The sequence below is a fragment of the Vulpes vulpes genome, chromosome 1, assembly GCF_048418805.1.
Source record: "Vulpes vulpes isolate BD-2025 chromosome 1, VulVul3, whole genome shotgun sequence".
Classification (NCBI taxonomy): domain Eukaryota; kingdom Metazoa; phylum Chordata; class Mammalia; order Carnivora; family Canidae; genus Vulpes; species Vulpes vulpes.
Window position 1 is genome coordinate 156,211,035 of NC_132780.1, and position 25,632 is coordinate 156,236,666.

The 25,632-nt window shown below is 34.8% G+C and overlaps 1 protein-coding gene, 1 long non-coding RNA gene and 1 pseudogene across 2 annotated transcripts in view; 2 read left to right on the forward strand and 1 right to left on the reverse strand.

Annotated features, from left to right (window-relative positions):
• The window catches only part of LOC112914100 (eyes shut homolog), a 1,106,577-nt gene that overhangs the window by 233,913 nt on the left and 847,032 nt on the right, over positions 1-25,632 (reverse strand).
• LOC112914106 (uncharacterized) lies at positions 16,715-18,072 on the forward strand. The gene is made up of 2 exons (XR_003233800.2): positions 16,715-16,802; positions 18,033-18,072. It is a non-coding gene; the product is annotated as an uncharacterized lncRNA (long non-coding RNA).
• Positions 24,355-24,808, forward strand: LOC140595220 (small ubiquitin-related modifier 2 pseudogene; annotated as a pseudogene).

Sequence of the window (25,632 nt, forward strand, 5' to 3'; positions counted from 1 at the left end):
ACAGCTGGATCACTGAAAATGTGCAGGGGAAATCTGACGCATTACTCATGCCCATAAGAGGATAATGCTCAGATTGTCACTTCTAATTTTTTTCTTACTGTGTACTAATTACATTTTCATTGCATTTTAAATGTTTTTCCTTTAAAAATTTTTTCATTGTATTGTTTTTTAAAAAATGTTAAATTTTCACCTCTAAATTCTACTACATTTAACATTATATAAAAAATGATTATTAGGAAACCTGATTAAAAATTCTCAGAAATTCATTCTAGCATATCCTATTGAGATTGGATTCTAGGCTCACTTCTGAAGTTTTGGCTTGGAAAGTTCTACCTCTGATCTTGTTGAAGACATTAGTTCATATTAGCAATAAAGAATAGTGCTGCATGTCTGAAAAGATTTTGAACTAGAATTTTGATTTCTACTTATTTCTGAAATGACCCAACAAGTAATCTTTTGAGAAATCTTATACAGCAAATTCTGTTGTAACACAGTAAATTAACAACTTAGATTCATCTGGAGAGGTATGTTTGCTGCTTTTATTTTATTCTAGATACGCAAAGATGATACATCTGTAAAGTGTGCTAGGGCTAGGGTGTAGTATGAGGAGTAATGAGATTTAATACAGACATGTGAGCAGTAGCTACATCTCAGATGATGGAGAGCTTTAAAAGTCATACAAGTTTTGGATTGAGGCTATTGAAGGCTTAATTTGGGAAAGTAAAATAATCAAATTTGTGTTATAGTATCATTATTCCAGATATTTAGTGACCTTATTTTGGAAGTCTTGTGGAAGAAAGATTGGAAGGGCTTAAGATTTAGGCAGGGCGACCATTGAGAAGGACACAGAAATCATTCAGGGAGCAAAGAATGTGTACACTAAGGCTGTTACAGTAGAAAACAAGAGGAAGGAGGCAGATTAAGAGATCGATATTCAAGGAGTAAGAACATTTGAGCTTGGATTGGCTATAAAGGGGGCAGTAAAGGAGACTAAGTAAAAACTCTAAGATGATCAATTTAGGATGTGTGAAAACACTTAAACTACACCATCTCTCTCAGTCTATGATGTAATCTTATTATCTAAATTCTACAGATGAAGACACTTGGGTTAAGTAACTTGCCCAAAGCCACACAGGGAAAAGCAAGAAAGCCCAGATTTGAACCTAGAATTATCTAATGTCAGAGCGCATGCTTTCAACTGTTCTCAATAGGTAGGATGCATAGTACTGGAGGAAGAGGATATTTGTGATGTTAGAGAAGATAAAGAATTATGTTTTGGAAATGTGGAGCCCAAGATGGCTATGGAATACATAGTTCGATCATATAATAGGCAACTAAATGATTGGAATTTTTAAATTTGGTTTTATACTACTCTCCTATATCATATTCTAGCTTATTGTACTTTACAATGACAATGCCAAATATTTACAGATTATGTCCCAATCTAAAAAGACCAGTGGTAATGCAAGCATGCTACAGAACATATTGGGAAGGAGACTGGAAAAAGGTGGAAAAAGGTCCTATTAACTTATTCATTAGTCATTTTTAACTATATTACACATTAACACTTCAGTACACTTCACAAAATAGCAATTTGGGCTTTTATTCAACCACATTTACTAGAAAAGGGGGAACTAAATTAAATACAATCTAGAAAACAAATAGTGCAAAAAAATTTCATGAATATTAATAGAAAACCAGACAAATGTAATGTGCTTGAGTTTGTATCATGAAATGTACGATTCATTCTTTTGTGGAATTGCTATTTCCAAACAAGATAAATTGCTTTAGTCACTTTAAAAAATGTAAAATGTGAAACATTCATGGAAAAAGAAGATAGGCTCAGATTATGAGAAATAGATTTCTTAATGAAGGAATGAGTTTTTGAATAAAGTACTCCCTTTGGCAGCATCTTAACAAGATCATAGTCAGTGAACATGAATCATTAGTAAACTATGAAGCAATGAACAAATGCACACAGCCAGATGAGACTGTAGGTTGCTGTGGATTTGCTAGAAATTCCCATCTGTCATTATTTCTGATTTTTTTTGCCTTGCCCTAAAAATCATTAATAGGGTACACATAGTCACTGTGAATTGTATGGCTGCTTCAAAACACATTAGGGTTTAATTTATTGAATGGTATTTCATTAGTTCAGATGAGTTGAAATGTGGCATTTCATTTTCTAAAACTGTGTGGGAACATTCATCATATATATACTTAAATTATAACTTAGACACTGAGTAAAGTTTCAATATATCTGAATCAAATTGAATAAACATTCCAAATGAACTAAAATTCATTTTAGATCAAACTGACTTTTTCTGATTAGTGATGGTTTAAAATCTCCTCATATAAAATTGATTGGAGGCAATTTCTCCCCCCCATTTTTATTAAATGATATGAGACTACTCCTTATTCACAAAGCTGTTTTCACAAAGTAGAACATTTTTTAGTGGTTTGTTTGATTTACTTTATCTTACTTGATTTCTAAATACCTGATGGACAAATGAAGGAATCAAATCAGTGGGGTACTTTAATCTATATAAAGTTAAAAATTTTAATAGATCATTCATTCATTTATCTGTATTGAATTCTTACTTTAATTGTTATTTACTTTATTTCAGTATTATTGTGATAATTACTAGAGAAAAAAGGCGAACTCTTTTGGGTAGGAATCAAGTGCTTAGAAGACAGTAAGGTTTCTGCAGCTATCATTAGTAGACTAATACAGTTTTGAAAAATAATAAACTACTCCCTGTTACTTGAATAGTAACCATAAAATCTACTAAGATATTTCTAGCAGAGTCACAGTTGGTTGTGACTTTGGTTGTGAAGCAAATTAAAACATACTCAAAAGACTAAAATCTCTTAAGATCAGTTGATGAAAGATCAGTTGAATTTAATGAATTATTAGTTTTCCTAATCTGAAATATAGCATTGGTTGAGCTATTTATGATCCTCTTGCACATGGAGAAATCTACACCCTGTCTTACTCATATCTGGGGAAGTACATACTGGCTTTACTTTTCTTCCTTTGGCTTGTTTTAAGTTTTAAATGTCCATTATTCATTACTTATAGGTTAGAGTAATTACCATTTTCTAATATTGCTGAAAACAAAAATTTCTTTACAGCTTGAGTTTTGGAATAAAAATTGAAAAGTGCTAAATTTTTGTGGAACTCTAAGAATATAACACTCATTGAAAAAGTTTTTTAGAAAGCAATGAATTATGGGCATTTGGTTAATACTACTATACTGTACACTTAAAAAGCGTACATTTTTATGTTATGTGTTTTGTTTTCACCACAAAAAAGCAATGAATCGCATTGTTTACAATCATATAATAATTCATTTGATAACTTAAAAATTTTATGTTTTTATTTCTAATTAATTATTTTTATTTTCATTTTTTAAAAAGATGTATTTATTTGAGAGAGTGAGAGAGGCAGAAAGAGTACATATGAGTAAACGGGGGGTGGGTGTGGAGCGGTAATAAAGGGAGAGAGAAAGATTCTCAAGCAGACTCCCAGCTGAGAGCTGGCCCCATAGCAGGGCTTGATTTCACTACCCATGAAATCATAACCTAAACCTAAATCATGAGTCAAATTGTTTAGCTGACTGAGCCACTCAGGCACCCTTATTTTCATTTTTATTTTTATACAGGAAGTAGGATTTATTGGTGGGCATCAGTAACAAGGGGGCAGTGCTGAGGTACTCATGAGCACAGAGGCCTCTATTTTCAAGGGTCCAGGATTAGGGAGGTATTTGATCCTATAGCCATCGGGCATGAGCTGCTTTTCAGCCACCATATCTTCTTTGTACACATTAAACTTAGCAAAGCCTCACTTCTTGGAAATGTGGCTCTTCTGGTAGCCAGGGAACTTGAGCTTGGCCCTTCATAGGGCCTCAATTACATGCTCCTTGTTCTTCAGCTTTGTATGGATGGACATGATGACTTGGCCAGTGTGGGCCCTGGCTCCTGTGCCCTAGGGCTTTCCAAAGGCACTCCACATACCTGTCTGGAGACTATCAGCCCCAGCACAGGACATCTTGTTGATACAGATGACATGGAAGGGGTGGAGCTGCACTCTATCTTTTTTAAGTTTTAATATATATCTATTTTATATTTATTTATTCACTTGAGAGAGAGCATGAGGGGAAGAGGGAGAGAGAATCTGAAGCAGACTGTGCACTGGGCTCAGAGCCCAAGGTGCGGCTCCATATTACGACCCTGGGATCACGCCCTGAGCCAAAACCAAGAGTTGAATGTTTTAACCAATTGTGCCATCCAGGTGCCCCCAAAAGTTTTTATTTGAATTCCAGTTAGTTAACTTACATTGTAGTATTAGTTTCAGGTGTACAATATAGTGATTCAACACTTTCATTACAACACCTGGAGCTCATGACAACTGTAGTTCTTGATCCCCATCATCTAACATCCCCCCCACTGCTCTGGTAAATCAGTTTGTTCTCTATAGTTAAGAGTCTGTTTCTTGATTTGCCTTCCTCGACTGGACTTTTTTTTTTCCCTTTGCTCATTTGTTTCTTAAATTCCACATATGAATGAAATCATATGGTATTTGTTTTTTGTTGTTGTTGTTGTTTTTGTTTTTTTGACTAATACTCTTAGATTCTCTGGCAAAATAGTTTGGGTTTGAGATCCTGGAGCTTGTGCAAATACACTAGGCACCAACTGGGATCAAAGTATGGACTGGGATCTTAAAGTCTATTTAGGTGGAAACAGTATTTTCCTGAAATTTATTTGTGAAACAGGTGTGTGGCTGTGGTCTACTGGGCAGGAATTTAGGTTATAAGATAAAAAGTTAAGGAGCTATAAATTTTCTTATTTTGGGATTATCCACATTTTTAAGGATTCTAAAGTGCAGGATTAAATGTTAATGCTAATAAAATAGGGTCTAAGTTCCTTACTTCTACATCTCAGGCTTGAATCTGTTCTTAGATATAACTTCCTAGCACCGGTACTGAAAGGGATGGAAAAAATAAATCCTTGAATGGCAAGAGCCCAGTATTATGGTGATCTGCAAATTCTCCAGGGAAAACATTTTGGAAAATATTTCTCTTCCATTTTTTCCATGTTATTTAAGATTTTTATCTTGATATTTATGATTTCTAAATAGACAAGAAGGGCTGGAAAATAATCATTTTATTAAACAAGTTTTTAAATAACGTTTACAGTCTTAGAATGTAAATGTTTTCTATTTGGAGAATTTGGGATAATAAACATTAATACTGAAAATAAAACAAGGAGATAATGTAGACATATGGTGTGACAGAACTTGCAAAGTTAATTTTTCTTAGTTGGTAATTTCTTATCAGATGTTCCAAATTAGAACTGAAAAACATATTTTTGGTAAACTAGAGTTTTTTCGGGGGAAGGTATTCTCTTTAAATAACTGTTTTGTTTTCGTAATTACTGTAGTACACAAATTGGGAGTTTGCATCTGCTATATTTAAATCCAGTAAAAATGTGGGTATTTGCACTCAAATTTTGTTTCTATTCTCTGTGCTTGTTTTACCATGGTGATGCATGGAAGATGCCCCAGAATTACTCATAATGTTATGCTGTGTGGGGGGGAGTGGAGGAATGAAAATTCCTTAAATGTAATGTGGATATAAAATTGTAATTGGAATGCACTTTCATTTAATTTTGAGTATGTATTTGGTAACTCATTGCTTCTGCAAACAATCTTCTGAGAATTAAGGGACTTAAAAAATTATCTTAAGTAAGGACTTAGGTGGAATTTTAAAATTTATTGTATTTGACACACATGCCTATTTATTTTTGAGCATAAATTCAATTTTATTTTCTGACATTTAAATTTTTTTTGGAAATTTTGAGGTTTGAGAGCTACAAAAGCAGATTTGAGTAGTTGCAACATAGACTTTTTGGACTGAAAGTCTAAAATATTTACTATCTGGCCCTTATCTTGTCAACCTCTGTCTTCTAGTTCATGAAAAGCTGGAATTTGAATTCCATGATAGCCTATGACAAAGAATAGTTAAGGGCACTAGGGGAAGGGAAAGACAAAGAAAAAGCATAACTTAGGTTTATTTTTGTTTTTTATTCTTATAACTTAAGTTTATATAGAAGTATTTATGTCAAAATCTGGAATTGAATTTTGGTTCACATAAAATGAAAATAAAGAATATTTAGAATATAGACTCAAGAGCAGGCACTTGTCTACATTTGCCACTCAGTCATGGTCATTTACTAAGTGCATGGGTACTATACTGGCAATCCTAAATGACTAATGACTTGAAGTTTTCTGATCTCTTAGGGTTGGGTGGTGCCTGAGCTTACTTTGCCTCTTCAGATAGTGGGTGATAGGCTCCAGTGATGCTGACAGAGGATCGCATAGACCTGCACAGTTTGAAATACATATATAAATATATATATACATTTGTGTGTGTTTATGAAAAAACACATTTCCATTAAAAGGATAATGCTGGCTAAAATAGCTACAATCCTCAGGAAAGTAAGAATCATGTTGCATAAAAATTCAAAAATTGGTTGAGAATGGGGAGAATATATTAAAGAGGTCTAAAAATCAGGCTTCAGTATTGCTCATCAAACAGTGAGCTAAAAGATAAGTGCTCTGTATGTAGAAAATGGTAAGTGCTTTGCCCTTTAAAAAGGAAATACAGAAAATGTTGCCCTTTTAATATGTCCTGTAGCCTGCCCTGGATTTGAGGATGAACAGAGATGGCACTAAAAATGATAAAGCAATAAATCATAAAGCCCCAAAGTTCCTTTTGTGTCACAGCTCTTACATGTTCAGAAGGCAATAACCATCTTCAGTACACATCAATTTCCCTCCGTGGGATGGAAATTGGAGAAACTGTGAGAGAAAATACTGAAGAGGAATAAAAATGTTTCCACCTCTTTCATTTTCCTTACTTTGAATTTGTGCTGTCCACATGTTAATTGGAGATCTTAATAGTTTTAGCTATAATTTGATATCTGAAGCAGAAAGAAAAAAAAAACCATGGGTTTATAACTCAGCTGGAATTCAAAGTAAACATAACCATTTCTTCTTTCTTTTTTTTTTTTTTTACCTTCAAAGCGCTTTAGATTCCTTTCGCTCTCTTATGTTTACCTGTCCTTTCTTTTCATGCATTGAAACTCACCAACTCACTTCTACACAGTTGTCTTTTAGTATCTAAAATGCCAGCGTTAAGTGGGAAAGGATAAAAAGTTGTTAGAAAAATCTGTCTTTCAGAAAGTTTATCAATGTATAATTTAACATATTAATGATAAGTGAGAGCAGAAATTTCCTTGTAATTATAAATGTAATAATTTTAAAGCAGCAAGTCATTTTCTTGGTTACTGATGGCCTGGACTCATTTGTAAGTTTAATTTGGGGACCTGGTCAGAATCAGGAAATAATAGTAGTTCCATGACTGTCAAAGTTTCCTGTGGACCTTGATACAAATGTTTCTGCAAAGACTTCCTGTCCTTTAGAAACAAGATTTAACTATTTGGGATACCACTTTAGGAACACATACAGCTCGTGACCTGAAAATGGGGAATACGGACATCCTCCTTTATTCCAAAAGCATTTAACTTTGGGACTAGTTTTTGTGGTAGGGTCAGGACAATCTCTGCAATGTGAAGAAGACTAAGAACCACACAGCTTCGATGAACAGCTCAGACAATGCTGCAGGAAGAAAGCTGCTTGTCCAGTTTGATCACACACTGAGCCTGCCATGTAGTTCCCTCTCCATCTCTCCAGATATGCTCCTTGGGGACTAAGTGGAAACTAGTCTACTACTTGAATGGCAGACTTCTATTTCCCCTAGAACTCCTTTGTCAAATTTGTCCTTTCTACATCTTTTGATCACTGGACACCTACTACTTTACTCTTCCTGATGTTTGCTTTCAAGTTTTTCCCAGCTGACTTGCCTCTAGTCAAATAACACCTTCCTCTGGCTGACTTGTGGACACATGTGACAGAATGATTGGTAAGATATATTTGGGACACCTGAGTGGCTCAGGTCATCATCTCAGGGTCATGAGATCGAGTCTTTTGCCGGGCTTCACAATCAGCACAGCATCTGCTTGAGATCCTCTCTCTCTCTCTCATTCTCTCTCTCTCTCTCCTCCTGCCAACTCACTCTCTCCCTCCCTCTCTCAAATAAGTAAGTGAATAAATAAATAAATAAAATCTTAAAAAAAGAAACATATATTTGGTTTTCATCCACAGTTCTGAAAACACTTCAGAGTCATAACGGTGAAATGGGTGTCTTGTTTTCAATAAAGGTGACTTTTGGTACACACCCAAGGGTAGGAGCTGGTTGCCAGAAGGACTAACCATGTAATTAGAGGTATAAAATTTTGAATTCCACTTCCCTATCCTCCAAGGAGGGAAGGGAGGCTGAAGTTTGAATCAGACAATAACCAATGACTTAAGTCAATCATTACTATGTAATTAAGTCTTCACAAAAATAAGAGAAAAAACGTTTGACTCTTTTTTGGACAGCTTCCATGCTTTGGGAACCAAAACACTTCTATGTGCCATTGAGCTGGGTCCCAAACTTCAGGATGGTAGAAGTTCTTTTGTTCAGGACATTGACCTATGTATTTCCTTATCTGATTGTTGATTCAAATCCTTTATCATATCCTTTAACAAACTTGTAAATGTCAGTGTTTTCCTTTTGGTGTCAAATCCAAAAAAAGTATTGCCAATACCAATGTCAAGATGCTTACTGACTGTATTTTCTTCTAGATGTTTTAAGGTTTCAGGTCTTACATTCAAGTCTTAATTCATTTTTGAATAGATGTTTATGTACTGTGTAAGGTACAGGTCCAGTTTCATTCTTTTGCATGTACCTATACAGTTTTCCCCATACCATTTATTAAAGAGACTATTCTCTCCTTATTGTATATTCTTTGCTCCTTGGTTAAAATATTTGAACATGGGATCCCTGGGTGGCGTAGTGGTTTAGCGCCTGCCTTTGGCCCAGGGCGCGATCCTGGAGACCCAGGATCGAATCCCACGTCGGGCTCCCGGTGCATGGAGCCTGCTTCTCCCTCTGCCTATGTCTCTGCCTCTCTCTCTCTCTGTGACTATCATAAATAAATAAAAAATTAAAAAAATATTTGAACATATATGCATAGATCTATCTTTGTTCCATTGATCTGTATGTCTGTTTTTATGCCAGTACCATACTGTTTTGATTATTATAACTTTGTAATATAGTATGAAAGCAGAAAGTGTGACTCTAGCTTTGCTCTTCTTTTTCAAGATTGCTTTGGTTATTTGGGGTCTTTTGTGATTCTATACAAATTTTAGGACAGTTTTTAATTTTTGTGAAAAATGCCATTGAAATTTTGACAAGGATTTTACTGAAGCCGGTAGTAGGGACATGTTAACAATATTCATTCTTCTAATACAGTAACACCAGATGTCTTTCCCTTTATTTGTGTTTTCTTCAATTTCTTTCATAAATGTTTGTTTTTTAGTGTACAGATCTTCTATCTCCTATGTTAACTGTGTTCTTATTTTTTAGATACGACCATAAGTGGGATTGGTTTCTTAATTTCTTTTTGCAATAGTTCATTGTTAGTATATAGAAATGCAGCTGATTTTTGTAGATTGTGCATCCTACAACTTTATTGAATTAATTGATTAGTTCTAACAGTTTTTTGGTGGAGTCTGCAGTTTTCTATATATCATATTATAACATCTGCAAGAGGAGGCAATTTTACTTATTCTTTTCCAATTTAGATGCCTTTTATTTCATTTTATTGCCTAATCACTGTGGCCAGAACTTCCCATTTCCAATACTATATTGAATAAAGTGGTAAGAGTGGGCATTTCTTGTTCTTGATCTTAAAAGTTTTTATTTCTTCCCTTCCTTCCTTCCTCCTTCTCTCCTTCCCTTCTTTCTCTCTTCCTTTCTTTTTCCTTTCCTCTCCTTCTTCCTCAGGATACTTTTTACATTGCAATAAATCATACAATTTTAGCAGTGTGAAACAAGAAAGAATGGAGGAAGTACCCACCTTCCTATCATGTTTTAACTATGTGTTTTCTTCCTAGGTAGCTCCAATCTCTGGGTGAGATACAAGACAGAAGGAAGAGATCTCCTCATGTTTGCTTACTCTTTGACCTCTGGATTTCCTAGAGAGTTCAGCAAACACCCTTCTATGGTCCTATGACAGACAGTGGGAATGAAAGGCTGCTGTTGGATCTGTTCTTGCTCTAAGGCAACATCCTAGAAAGGCAGGTCTTGTCAGGAGAGAAGCATAGTCCTGAGCTCCAAATGGTGATATGAGTTGGTCCAGAGGTAGGGGGAATGTTTTTTTTTCCTACAGGAACCAGGGAAAAGGCCAGCTCTTACACCAGCAAGAAACCCTAAATATTGTCTAAGCACCCACTCTGCAGAATTCAGCTTGGAAAAATATAATCATAACTCTTTAGTGTCATTCAACTAAAAGGCAACATCTTGGTTAAACAGATGTACTCCAAGGGAAGGAGAAAAACAGAAGGCGTGAACAAGGGATGATAGAGAAGACATTGAAAAGAAACAGGCCAAAATGCAAAACATAAAGTGGTTTCAACAGTTCTAGCCAGTGCTTCCTTTTGCCACTATGTATGAAGTTTGCTATGGGTTTGTCATATGTGTTTTTATTATGTTGAAGTATGTTCCTTCCACACCCAGTTAGTTAATAGTTTTTATCATAAAAGAAGTTTGGATTTTTGTGAATGCTTTTTCTGCTTCTATCAAGATGATCATGATTGCTAACTTTCATTTTGTTAACATTGATGGATTTGCAGACTCCGAACTGTCCTTGCATCCCTCAAATAAGTCCCACTTGATCATGACTTATGATCCTTTTAATGCCCCGTTGAATTCAGTTTGCTAATAGTTTGTTGAGAATTTTTGTGTCTATGTTCATCAGGAATATTGCCCTGTAATGTTCATTTCTTGTAGTGTCCTTGTTTGGTTGTGGTATCAAGGTAATGCTGGCCTCTTAAAATGAGTTTAGAAGTGTTGCTTCCTCTTCTGTTTTTTGAAAGAGCTTGAGAATAATTGGTATTGATTCTTCTTTAAATGTTTAGTAGAATACACTATTGAAGCTATCTGGTCCTAGACTTTTCTTTATTGGGAGGTTTTGATTACTGGTACAATCTCCTTGCTAATAACTGATCTTTTCAGATTTTCTATTTCTTCATGATGCAGTCTTGGTAGGCTGCATGTTTCTAGGAATTTATCCATTCTTCTAGGTTATCTAATTTTTTGGCACATAATTGTTCACAGTAGTCTCTTATGATCTTTTGTATTTCTGTCGCATCAGTTATACATTCTCCTCTCATTTCTGATTTGGTTTGACTTTTCCCTCTTTGTAAAATTAGTGTAGTTAAAGTAGTTGAAAGTTTGTTAGTTTTGTTTATCTTTTCAGAAAACCGGCTCTTAGCTTTATTCATTGATGTTTTCTCTCTCTCTTTTAAACCTCTATTTCATTTATTTCCAATTTGATCTTTGTTATTTCTTTTCTTCTACTTATCTTGGGCTAAAAGAATTTTGTTATTTTTCTAATACTTTGATGTGTAATGTTTTTTTTAATCTCTCTCTCTTTTTTTATTATGGCATTTCTTTCTATAAACTTTCCTCTTTTTTAAGAGAGGGAGAGAGAGAGAATCCTAAGCAGGCTTCATGTGAGGGCTTCATCTCACAATCCTGAGATCATGACCTGAGCCGAAATCAAGAGTTGGACACTTAGCCAACTGAGCTAGCTATCCAGGCTCCCTTCTATAAACTTTTCTCTTAGAACTGCTTTTGCTGCATCCTATGTTTTGTTACATTGTGATTCCATTTTCATTTGTCTCAGAATATGCTTTGATCTCTCTATTGATTTCTTCTTCTTTCCCCCACTGATCACTCAGTAACATATTTAATCTCCACATATTTGTGAATTTTTCAGTTTTCTTGTTATAACTATTTCTTATTTCTACCATTGTGGTCAGAAAAGATACTTGATATGATTTTTTTTAAAAAATATTTTATTTATTTATTCATGAGACACAGAGAGAGAGGCAGAGACACAGGCAGAGGGAGAAGCAGGCTCCATGCAGGGAGCCTGATGTGGGACTCGATCCAGGGTCTCCAGGACCATGCCCTGAGTCGAAGGCAGACACTCAACAGCTAAGCCACCCACGCATCCCACTTGATATGATTTTAGTCGTCTTAAATTCATTAAGACTTGTTCTGTGGCCCAACATATGACTATCTTCATGAAGGTTCCATGCTCACTTAAGAAGAATATGTATTCTACTGCTGTTGATAAATATTATGTTTTTGTTTTTTAGGACCACTGGGTCTAACATGTCGTTTAGGTTCATTGCTTCATTACTGATTTTCTGTCTGTATAATCTATCCAGTCTTGAAAGCAGTGTATTGAACTCATCTATTATTGCTATCTATTTCTTCTTTTAGGTCTATTAATATTGCTTAATATATTAAAGTATGCCAATGTTGTGTGCATAAATATTTACAACTGTTAAACCCTCTTGATGATCTATTTTATCATTATATACTGACCTTCTTTGTCTCGATAACAGTATTTGGCTCAGGGTCTATCTTGTCTGTTATGAATATAGTTACCTGGCTTTCTTTTGGTTTCTATTGCATGTAGGATCTTTATTTATCCTTTCACTTTTAGTGTTCATGTGTTGTTAAAGCTAAGGTGAGTCTCTTGTAGGCCATATATAATTGGGTCTTGTTTTTTTAAATCCATGTTTTTATCTTGTATCCTTTTTATCTTGATTTTTATCTACTCTGGCTTTTGATTACAGAATTTAGTCCTTTTACATTTAAAATAATTATTGAAAGGTATGGACTTACTATTAACATATTGTTGTTTTCTGGCCATTTTGCAGCTCCTTTGTTCCTTCCTTCCATTCTTGTTGTCTTCCATTTTGATTTAATGATTTTCTGTAACAGTAGATTTTGTTTTCTTTCTCTTTATCTACTTTGTATCAAGTTTTTGGGCTTGTGGTTACCTTGAGGCTTACATAAAACATCTTACAGTTAAAAAAATCTATTTTAAAGTGGTAACAATTTAACTTTGAATATTTATAGAAGCTCTATATTTTTATATTTCTTGTCCACATTTTATGTTTTTGATGTTACAAATTATATATTTTTATATTGTGTAATTAAAAAATTATTTAGTTTATAACACTTTTGTCTTTTTAACCTTTATGTTAGAGTTATAATTGATTTAACCATAACATTACATTATTAGAGTATTCTAGATTTAACTATATTTTAACTACATATTTAACTATATCAGTGAATTTTACACTATCATGTTTTAAAATGATTAATTATCATCCTTTCATTTCAGCTTAAAGAAGTCCCTTTAATATTTCTTATAAGGCTGGTCTAGGGGTGATGAACTCCTTTATCTTTTATTTGTCAGGAAAACTCATTATATCTCCTTCAACTCTGACGGACAACTTTGTTGGGAAGAGTATTCATGGTTGGCAGTTATTTTTAATTTCAGCACTTTGAATATATTATCCCACTCCCTTCTGTTCTGCAAAATTTCTGCTGAAAAACCTGCTCATAGTCTTACCAGAGTCTTTTGTATGTAATAATTTGCTTTTTTCATACTGCTTTTAAGATTCTCTTTATCTTTAACTTTTGACAATTTAAATACAATGTGTCTCCATGTGGATCTCTTAGATTCTTCTTTGGTACTCTTTGTGCTTCCTAGATCTGGATATATACTTCTTTTCTCAGGTTAGGGAAGTTTTCAGTCATTATTTCTTTGATTATACTTTCTTCCCCCTTGTCTCTCATTTTCTTCTAGGATGCCCTGTAATGTGTATTGGCTTGTTGTTCCCTTAAGTTATCCTCACTCTTTTTCATAATTTTTTCTTTTTGCTCCTCTGATTGGATTAATTCCACTGCCTTACCTCTGAATTTATGGATTCTTTCTTCCACTTGATCTAGTCTGCTCTTAAACTCCTTTATTGAATTTCCTAGTTCAGAGATTGTATTCTTCACCTCTGTTACTTCTGTTTGGTGCTTTTTAATATTTTCTACCTCTGTTGAAATTTACACTTCATTCCTCCATTACTCTTCTGACCTCTGTGAGCATATTTATAACTATTATTTTGAACTTTATAGCTCAATTACTTCTCTATTTCATTAAGATTAGTTTCTGATTTATATTGTTCCTTTGTTTGGAACACAGTCTTGTTTCTTCATTTTCTTTACTGTCTTTGTTGGTTTCTGTGCATTATATAAAATAGCCACCATTCCCAGTCTTCAGAGAGTGGTCTTGTGTAGAAGATGAACCTTGTCAATCAACCTGGCCCAAGTTCCTGGTTGTCTCTCAAACTCTTATGATTATCCAAGCCACCTTCTTCATTCTTAGTTGCTCCTAGTAGTTGAGGGTGTGCCAAGGTCCATCAGTGTTCCAAGGAAGTATCCAGTTGGCAAGCGACTGCAGGCTGATTAGAAGCCAGACAGCAGCTGGGAAATTATGCAGTAAGCCCCTTCCAGGGAAAAACTAGAAGATGGGTGTTTTTATCTTCTCCCTCTGTGTTGAGCCTGTACTTAAAAAAAAACAAAACAAAAAAAGCAACAAAAAAACACTTTGTTTTCTATAGTTCTCTGGGACTTGTGAATGCAAGACCCATTGACCATCAGAGCAACATGATTTGGAAGTTTGTGCCTCAGTCAGCAGCTGCAAAGCCAAGTATCAAGCATGTGTACAAACTCTGTCCAAAGAGACAGTGGCAATTTTGTTTTATTGATGGAGCACACCAGAGGAAGAAAGCTTCAGAAATGCTCTTTGCTCCCTTGGGCTCCGTGGAGGATAAGAGCCAGCCCGTATATATGTGCAAAATAGAAGGTAGGCCCTCATTTTGTCAAATATGCAGTCAAACCCCTTTCAGGAAGACTGGGAGATGGTTATTTTTGCCCATTTCCTCTGTAGTGAGCCCCAAGGGGCTAGCAGCTGGGGCAAGTGTTCACATGCCATTAAGAATTCCTTTGTTTTCTGTAGTTCTGTTGGTCTTGTGAACACAAGTCTCATTGGCGTTTTGAGGGCTAGGCATTTTGAGGGTCCTTTTGATGCTGGGAACCTTAAAAGTTGGGGTGCTAGATCCAAATCTTCAGCTTTTCAGTGACAAGCTAGGAGCTGGGGGGTCCTTTCCGATTTTATGGTGCTGTGCCAGAGGTAGGGTTTATGGAGAGATTATGTATCAGCTTTTCTTGTGCATTTCAATGCATTTGCCGGACATGTTGGAGTTGCTCAGCTAGTTTCTCGATTTATTTCAATGGGAATTGCTTCATGTAGCTGTATATTCAGAGCATGGGAAGAGGAAAACTCAGGAGCATCTTATGTTGCCATCTGAGTTCCTTGAGTGACAAAACATTTTAAATTAGCCTAGGAAAGGACTATGACCAGAGTGCTAAACAGAAATCTTTAAAAATAGTGATAAAATAGAATTTCATTTTAATAACTTACTAACTTAAAAAACTGAAAACATCTGGTGCTGGTGAGGCTGGGGAAAAACTGACACTACTAGCAGGCTTATAATTGGTGCAGCCGTTGTATACAATATAAAATGTACCTACCACTGTATGGTTCAGTACTCTATATAGGGGTGTGCAGCATTGGGAATGATCATAGCTATAGAATGGATATTCATTGAGTGCCTTCCTAAGGAGTATGGGAACAATTAGATTGCTTTCATGCCACACACAGGTCATTAGGAGCCAGGATGGCTGCTTACTGTCCACCTCATCAGCCACCTTCCAACCATTACCTCTGTGGCATCCTACCTGCACCATGTTGGATTAGATGCTGAGTTCAAAGTTGGAGTTCTCCTAGATGCCTAGAAGCTCTGTCATAAACATGCCCATTAACTTCTAGTTCTTCATTTTTTTTACTGCTCCTATAGTACTACCCCCCCACCTTTACTTGAGTTATTAATTTGTCTCTGAGGATGTGGGGAAGCAAAGGGGGAAGCAGACTCTTGATATGTTACTGAAGTCTGAAAGAGTTTGGAGGACTCCTTTCTCTCTCATTCAAGACTTTGCTACAGAGTCAAAGAAGTTGGAGGCCAAAGCTTTCTAACAGCCTCTTTCTTCTTTTTCACTGGGCAAGAAGCTCTAGCATCAGAGATGGATGACTAAAAAAGACTTTTAAAGGGGAAATAAAAATACATTGCTTTAATATCCCACCAGTATTATGCCCCTTACGATACAAAGGGGGAAAATATGAAGCAAACCTATTGTTCATTGTGACTTTATACTCCAGGCATACATGACTTTTTAATAAAGACCTTGCCCTGCAGCACCTGGACCTGGGGAGTTGTTTCATCAGTTATGCTAATGAGGCCCAGGTTCAGTTAGTCTTATTTATAAAAATTTCTTTGTTGAAAATATGTCATATTTCTACATTTTCTTAAAAATATGATTCCAAGTACTTTCAAGGGTCTTTGCAGCCAAAAAAATGACTTGATTTGGTGATGTACGCCTTTCCTGTTTTCCTTCCATGTTGCCTTTATGGTTCATACCCTGAATGGGAAATATGCTTCAAAATATCTCCATTAATTAATAGAGAGCTTTGCTCTTTGGTTAAATGATTTTGATTGATCTGCATTCTGTTTGCACATAGATATGCTAAAATTCTTTTTACTGACTTTCTTCCCATCAGTATTACCTTAAGATGATTAAAGGCAAAGGCTTCTGGTTAGAAATGCAATGAGAGCTAATATCAAAATGGCAAAGAGGAAGGAACTCTTCAGGTGGAATGTAAGTTCACTTATAAGGTAAAACACTCATGTAAGGTGAATGACTATACCCTGGCATTGTTCAACTCAGCTTGAATTTTAGCTGAATAATTCTGTGCAGCTTCATTTGTTACTTAATGTAGCTATGAAAATGTATTGGTCTTTTGGTCTTTTGACATTCACCATATATCTCTTAGAGTACTTAACATTCCTTCTGTTCCTTTTAGGGAAAATTTTTCTGTTTCTTTTTTCTGTTGTTGATATACATTATTTTGAATGACTTTTTACTTTAAAAATATGATAGAACTCCATGGTGACAACATAAGATTTACTGTGCCAAGCTGTTTTGTTGATTTAACTTCCAGATGAGCAAGAAAATAAAAGGTAGAAGTGAACAATTTAGACTAGACAGGAGATACTATAAGCTAAATGACAGATATAACTCCTGAAAAATGTAAAATATGGTGGCTTAGACTAAATTTAGTCTCTTAAATCCCACAGAGATTAGCTCTATATAGAACATTGTATATAGAAAATTGAGATAATCTTTGGCAGAAAAATAAAGTTTCATTGTAATCAATCCAGTAGAAGAGGAGTTTCCTTACTCAGCTACCTCCCTATGTGAATACATAGGGTATTCATAGGAACAATCATTATTTTTAGCCCAGCAGCTATTGGTGGCACAGTGAAATCATCTCTATAACTCTGTGAGCATCCACTATCCACAGATACTTGAAAATAATTTTAAAATGGCCTGAAAAATGCCAAGAGTCAGGTGATAGTAATCCAGCCTTCGTCTGATAATAAAAATTCTGTCTAGTATATACCTTTTAACAATACAAAATCTTTTACAGAAAAACTTTAAAATGGTGAATGTAAATATTTTAGGATTGTTGACATATTTTAAAATTTCTGTTTTTCACTCAGAGTAATTTTTTAAACATTTGGGCAAAAGAAGTTATTAGCAACAGTTAAATATTATATGTATTTAATATTATACATATATACGTAATGTATCTTTAACCTTGGACTTTTCAGGCCTATCTATCTAGCAGCAAACAGTGATAGTTTGAAGGCTTAGATTTCAGACTTGAAATACAAAAGGAATCTAAAGGGAAGAAAAACTTAAAATGTGGTTTGATATTTCAGAGCTTTAAAAAATCTCTATCTATCTATCTATCTATCTATCTATCTATCTATCTATCATCTATCTATCTATCATCTAATTCATCTATTCATTTGGATTTACCAGAGAGAGAAAATGACCATCTCCATGAGCATCTTGAGACAAGGTAAGAAGACACATGCTAGTTGGTGCCTACCCTCCTCTACATCTAAATTTAATTCTGAAGTATGAATCTGAGTTGAAAGGGGGCTCAAATATTAATTTCTTTCTTTTTTCAAACAGAAAAACAGCAGAACTTACTTCCTTTCCTTTTACTGAGGAAAAAAAATCCCCTCTTGGGAGATAAACTTCCTTAAAAACAAAGAACAAGTGAATTGTAAGTCCTGCCTTTTCTCCTTACAGACTTCATAAAAAAAAAAAGTCAGCATGTTACATATTGACATTTGCATTTGATTATGGTATTTATTTTTATCATCACAACTTTTCTTTGCCTGAAAAATTGTTTCTGTAATTTTCTGGAGAATACTCCAGATTATCACCTAGAAATGAGGCACAATTTGTCAGGAGGTCATGATTTCTGTGGCTCTTTTTATTTTTTATTCTCTTTGAAGGTTGTAGTGCAGGGGTCAGGCTTAGCTTGCCAGTCATTGCAAATTCCCCAAATTCCAAATCCCTCCATCCACCCTGCCCTTTTTATTTGTAATAAACCATGCTGGGTGCTGGGTGTCAATGATAACATGGGGCACCTGACCAGATGCCTTGACCCCAGCACTAAGGGCATTTCACCAAATGGCTGTTTTTCTTCTTATTATTCCATATTCCATATTCAGGCAAGGATTTAGGTACCTATTTTCTTACGTACCTATTTACTTTTTCATTTCCCATCTCTAGTTTTAAAGACGTTGGTATAAAAAACAGATAAAACTGTAGTAATGATATTATGAAATATTTTTGAGAAATCACTTCACTAGGGAATATGAAATTGTTACTATAAGGATGGTCTTTAGCCAAAGAGAGAACACAATACCAATATTTAAAAAAAAACACAAAAAACACAAAAACTGATCATATCAATATGCAGTGGGGAAAAGGGTAAATGAGAGAGAATCTTTACAAAAATGAGAACTGAGAAGACAAGGCTCAGGTTTTCAAGTAGATGCATTTCTTGATGAGTATTCAGAACCCAGGCAGAAAAATGCCTGACAGAATGTGTATTTCTTGTCAACTGAGTTAAATTTTGAAATATGAGCTGCAAAGTTTAATTACATAAATCTCCAACAGAAATTATAAGGATTAGATTAGTTAATATTTGCAAAATCCTTACTACAGTATTTGTCACATAGTAAGCACTGCAAGAGTTTTCTTTTAGTATTTTTAGTTCACTTGGTTCTTGCACAATCCTATGAGATGGATACTACTATTATTCCCTTTTCATGTTTGTTTCTGAAGGATAAGTCACTTGCTTGGGGAAACTACGTTTTCTCACTACATACAGTTTCGGTGAGACTCTCTTTGAAGTGACGAAGGGGTGTGCTACAACACAAACTGGTCTCTTCAGAAGCAATTTCCCTTGATTTTGAATTTTAAATGGTTATGAGAACTGTTGGATTTAACCACATTGCACCTTAAATAGGGTGACCTGAATCCGTGGTATATATCTTGGTTTCTGTGATTTCTGAGGCTGGTTCTTGAGCTTTTAATTTTTTAGCTACCTCATACCTTTCCAATATATTCTGTTGTTTGCATTTGGTCTTGCATTGTTTTATGCTTGGGTGAGGGGGCTAGCAAACACTGGAGGGAACTGACAGTGCCTTGCTGTCAAGGTTGATCTGCTGATTCTGAGCTCATCCAGGGAAAGCTAATGTGTTAGAATCCTTTGTTTTGGGAGAGGGAGGATTTGAATGGCCCTATACAGACACTTGACTTCCCTAGTACAATAAAATCATCCTGACAAGGTAGTATTTTCATCCAATTATTTTGTGTCTTCAGAGTAATGATTGCCTGTAAGGTATGTAGCATTTGTTTTAGTTCCTATGCTTATCTTATAACCTTCTTGTAAATTTTTGTAAGATTGTCTGAAAATTCTATTTGTAAATCTGATCTTTATTGCTTCTTACTGTGCCCAAATATCACTGACAACTTAAAGGACGGGATCTTGTATTTTTCTACCCATCAGGATCTGTCAGTTTTTTAGCTTTGCTATGTGTATCCAAAATTATTTCTGACTATTCCCTACCAGATTCAGCTATCTTGTTTTCTTGAACACCTGCTTTCTGTTCCGTCTTCCATGTGTTTGCTCATGCTGTTCTCCTTCACTTGAAATGCTTTCCATCTTCCACTTCATCTTTTAAAATCCTACACCTTCAAGTCTCAAGTGATCCTCTTTCCTTTTATGTCAATCCATGTTGGTTTCTTTCTGAATTCCCATTGCTCTTATAATCAGCACGTCACAGTATAGCAATTATTTCATGTGAGGATGTTTATTCATACTTGCATGGTGAGATTCAGGTACACAGTGATTGTTTCCCCCCCAATATTTCATTATCAAAAGTTATAAACATAAAAAAGCTAAAGGAATTTCACAGTGTGAACCATCACATACCCACCCAGATCCTACAATTAACAGCTTGTATCCATCCATCTATCCATCCATTATTTTACTTTATTTTTTTGTGAGACATTACAAAACAAGTTACAGAAATTGGTGTATTTCACTTCTGACACTTTAACATGTATATCACTAATTACAGTGAATATTTTTAATGATATTTTTGTGACCAACATTTCAATACTCCATAGTATGCAGTAGGATATTGACCACATCATAGGAAATCAACTTTGCCCATTGAGTTGAATTTCAATATCACTCTGAAATCCATTAAAAATTAAATGTATGAAAGGCCAGATAAATAGAGTCTAGAGTCTCGGAAGCATACAGAGATGGATGTGTTTCACAGAGCTGTGGAAGAGACATACCTATATGTAGCTTGTACTAGCCCAATTTGTGACCTGCTAAATATATCCTAGGGGAATGTTCAGACAAACTTTTAGAAGGCACTTGGCTGAGAGATCAGATAGGCCACCATCTGACTGACTGAAGTACTTACATGGGTGGTGCTATCCTGTGTGCTTAAGAGGCACAAGAGGGACAATCCAGTTTATCTAAAGATACATTGAAATGAGGTGATAGAATAGGCGTAGGCTAATAAGTGGGACTCACATACAGCAGTTTGTGGCAGCCTGCTCCATTGTACCCTGCTGAGTGAAATCTAACTCCTTTACAGAATAGCGTACATTTCATATAGACATTTTGAGCCTAGGCAGATGAATCTTCAAGGAGGCCGTTCTCCTGAACATGTGCAGGTGGTGAACTTCTGACATCTTATTAGGGGAAAGAAAGTTATAGTGTTTCTCAGATTTGGTATTACCTTTTAAAACATATTATTATAGAAGTCATTATTCACCCTGATACTTCTTCCTATATCTGAAATATATCTATATCCATATCCACATCATGTATATTTATATCCACATACACCCCCCATTCTTTAATTGACAGGCTCCTTCTTGCCCATGTATCTCTGATCATCCACTTTGGAGAATCCTCTCCTGACCTTTTTACTTAAAAGGGATGCTCACTCTTCCCATTATACCTTCTCTCTGCACTCTATTTCAACTGAGACGCATAACAATTACTAACTATGTATTTGTTTACTTACTTCTCACCTTTCTACTCTAGTAGACTAAAAGTTTGTAGTGATAAAACCACATTTTTCTCTTCTCCTGTATGATTAGAGGCTATCAGACTACCTGATCCATAGTAAGACTCCCAATTAAAGACTCCTATATACTAAATCATATATACAGAAAATATATAAAAAGAAAAAAATTATTCCAGTATTATTCTAAATGCTTTGCTATGTTTGACTTCTCCCTTGGCCCTCTTCCTTGTCCATTTCCTAATACTTGGCCCCTTGCTTTGTAGCTGCACTCAGACTTGAATTTCCGGACAATACCACAAGTTATAAAATCATCTATGCCATCTCTGAAAACTCCCATTCATTTAGTATGCTGCTCTCAGCTAGGGGCTAGGAGAAAATTATATCTGATGGAAGAAACTGACCACAAGCTGTGAATGATTGAGGACCTCACTTAATGTGTTAAATCTCCTGAGGATGTTTATGTATTATAAGAGTGGTAAACTCTGGCACTGTGACTAAGCAACTTAAACAATTTCAGACACTTCATGTGATAAAGACCTAAGGATTTAGTTGACTAAAAGTATAATCTGAATGGTCTGAAAACTGAGCAAAGTGAATTCCTTCTTCCTTGAGTGCATATGGATCACTTACACAGGGAATACTGACTTCCACTGTCTGTGACAGCTTATATGGTAGTTGATATAATGAAGAGTGTAGAGAATAATTAGGATGGTGAGGCTCTCCCAGATTATATCAGTTGAGGAAATGGTGAGAGGCTGGGAATATTTACTTTATAGCAAAAAAGAATTAGGGAAGATAACTAAATTTGCTTCATTCATTTGAAAAATATTTATTGAATATATACTATAAACTAGTTCTAAATTAAGTTCTGGGGAATAACAGTAATTAAAACACAGCCCACTCACATAGAACTTGGATTCCATGGTTAAGGAAATAGCAGTAGACTATGAAGTAGAAAAGGGAATATATTTATGGATTTATGCTTTTTCCTTTTTTTTTTTCTTAAAAAGCACATAGGGGACATGCAATGTACATGAGACTGCATGAAGAAATATATTTAATATAAATAAATCTCAAACATCTACAGAGACTGCAAACCTGGAAGGAGATGCTTCCTGGGATAGTAAGTTCTGTTACTTGTAATATTTAGTTAAATTATCAAGATTCAAGGTGGTTGTGGATGAAAATCCATGAGACTTGTCCATAGGTTCTCTAAGATCTATAATTCTTTGTTAGTCAAGATCACAAATTTTCACTTATGATGACCAGAGAAATTAGCATGATTGTTCTCATAAAAAGCAGTGCTTCAAGTCAGGCTTGGAAAAAAGGAGTCATTTGATTTGGACTTCTTGATCCTTTCACAAAAGAAGGGATGAAGAGTTCTGTGGGCCTGGCATAATGAATAAATAACTGGTAACTCTTTTCTCTAAACGTAATAGGAAGTAAAACAATGGTCACATAAAGAAGAAAGATAAGGTTGTAGTAAGTCATCTATAAAAGCAGACATAGGAATGGGGGTAAAGAGTTCCAAACATGAACTCTAGTTTTAACTTTGCTATATTTCCTTGAGTCATGTGGCTCTAAGAAAGTCCATTTACCTCTCTGGCATGGAGTTTTCTCAGCAGAAAAATGAGGGGTTGAACTATATTATCTTTAATACAACTTTTAGGTATCACATTTAAATGTTTTAGAAATCATTAAATATATTTTTGTAAGGATGTTTAATTAAGTATTTTGGACTATTAAGGTAAAGTTCTAGAAATAAAATTGACATCTTTTCAATGGATAACTTAGAATTATCCTATACAATCAAAGTATGACTCTTCTGATTCCTGAATCTAGCAATAAATCCAGCAATGAAAACTCTCTTAATAAGCACTGAGACTTCATATTTCTGAACAACTCCCATGTAATATTTTAAAGCAACTATTCCCTCAAATAATAAATATTATTGTAGTTATCTTCTTTTATCCTATTCCATGAATTGAATGTCTTAAATCCATTTCAACAAAAGTGGTGATTCTAGAGACAGTGCATATCTAAAAGACTATATTTTTGCTTGAGAAAAATCTGAAAAATCATATATTAATCTGCATAAATCTTTTAAGTGGAAATACTTGTTTTAATATAACATCTCTCTCTTATTAGATAGAAGGAAATTGTGTTGAACTTTCCTGCTTTTCGGGACCTAAAAAAAAAAAAATGTGCCTATGATAGAATATATTTGACCTAAGTAATTTTCAAGGATAAAAGTGTCTTTTCTAAAAGCTTTTTGCAGAATACCTAATAATTACAGCCTAATGAATTTTAAGTAACAGAATGCCATGGCTTCTTCATAATAGCAAATACATTAAAACTTTGACTTGCAGTAAGTACAGTAGCATATAATTCATAAATGTCTTTAAAACATCTTTAACTTCACTATACTTACATATTATGTAGGCTAAGTAAAAATAATTCTATCTACCCCTTTTGTTATATCCAGAATTGACAGATGGTATACTGATTCTACTTTTCTTTCAATATAGCATCACAATTAAAACATAATTTTCACTAAATTTTGTGAAATTCCCTGAAAGAAAATGGTAATTGCATAAGGCAAAATTGAAAATAGAAAATAAAGTTTTAGGCTTTGTAGACTTTTTATTTTTATAGTAATCAGTTGAATTTTCAACACTGTTATGTTCACTAATTTGATAAAGTATATTTTAGAATTAAAAAGTATATTTTAGAATTAAAAAGTTAGGGAATTTTTGGTGTGTCTTATGCTCAACCTGGTACCTCTTTTTGGGAAGCAGTAGCTGAGGAGACTTTGGCGTTCACCATGGCTGACGAAAAGCCCAAGGAAGGAGTCAATACTGAGAACAACAATCATATTATTTGAAGGTGGCAGGCAGGTGTGGTTCTATGGTGTGGTTTAAGATTAACCACTTAGTAAACTAATGAAAGGTGGTTGGGAATAATAGGGTTTGTCAATGAGGGAGATCAGATTCCTATGTGATGGGCAGCCAATCAATGAAACTGACATGCCTGCACAGCTGGAAATGGAGAATGAAGATGTAGTTGATGTTTTATGGCAGCAGACAGGAGGTGTCAACTAAAAAGGAACCTACTACTTTACTCCAGAACTCTGTTCCTCCAGACCAAGAAGACCTCCTCAGTGAGAAAACTGCAATTAGGTTCCACCACATCCTGACTACTACATACAGTTTTCTCTACTCTTTCGTTTTTCCTTCCTCACTCCTTAGGTGTGCATAAATAACTATTTCTGTGCACAAGCAAATTGCAGTTTTTTGACTAAATGGCCAATGATATGTTTGGATCAACATCAAAAGGATATTGGATGGGGAAAAATACTGTTCTATGAAAATACCCCCTTTCTTTATTAGTGGCATGCTCATTCAACTCTTTATATTCCAGTAGGTTACTTTGTCTCACTGTTTAACAAAAAATAACAACAAAAAAAATCCTTGTATACCTTGTTTGATTAGAGGATTTTTAATGCCTTTCATTTATCATTGTAAATCTAAGGACAATTTTATAACATTTTTGTATGTAGCTATTGGCAATCTACTTTAAATGGAGATAAATTACTGTAAAAGAAATGAATCCTAAATAGTTTTTCCTTGAAGTCAAGCATCTTGTTGTTTAAATAAAATTCTTGATTTAAAAAAAGTTATGGAGTTTTTGATATGTCTTAAAGGTTTCATAAAATGTGCAAAGTATGAAACATTTTCCTTACATTTATTGTCTATAATGTAGTACATGGTATAGTGGGTGGTGATTAGACTGAGACTCTGGAATCAGACTTCCCAAGTAAAAACTGTGGTCTCACAGTCCCCTCAGGCTCTATGTATCTTAATGTCCTCTTTAGAATGATTATAATAATACCTCCTCAATGGGTGGATATTAGGAATAAATAATTAAATCCAGAGAAAGAGCTTAAAGTGTGGGTGTAAAGTGGAGTTTAATTAGTGGTAGTTATTTTATTTATTTATTATTTT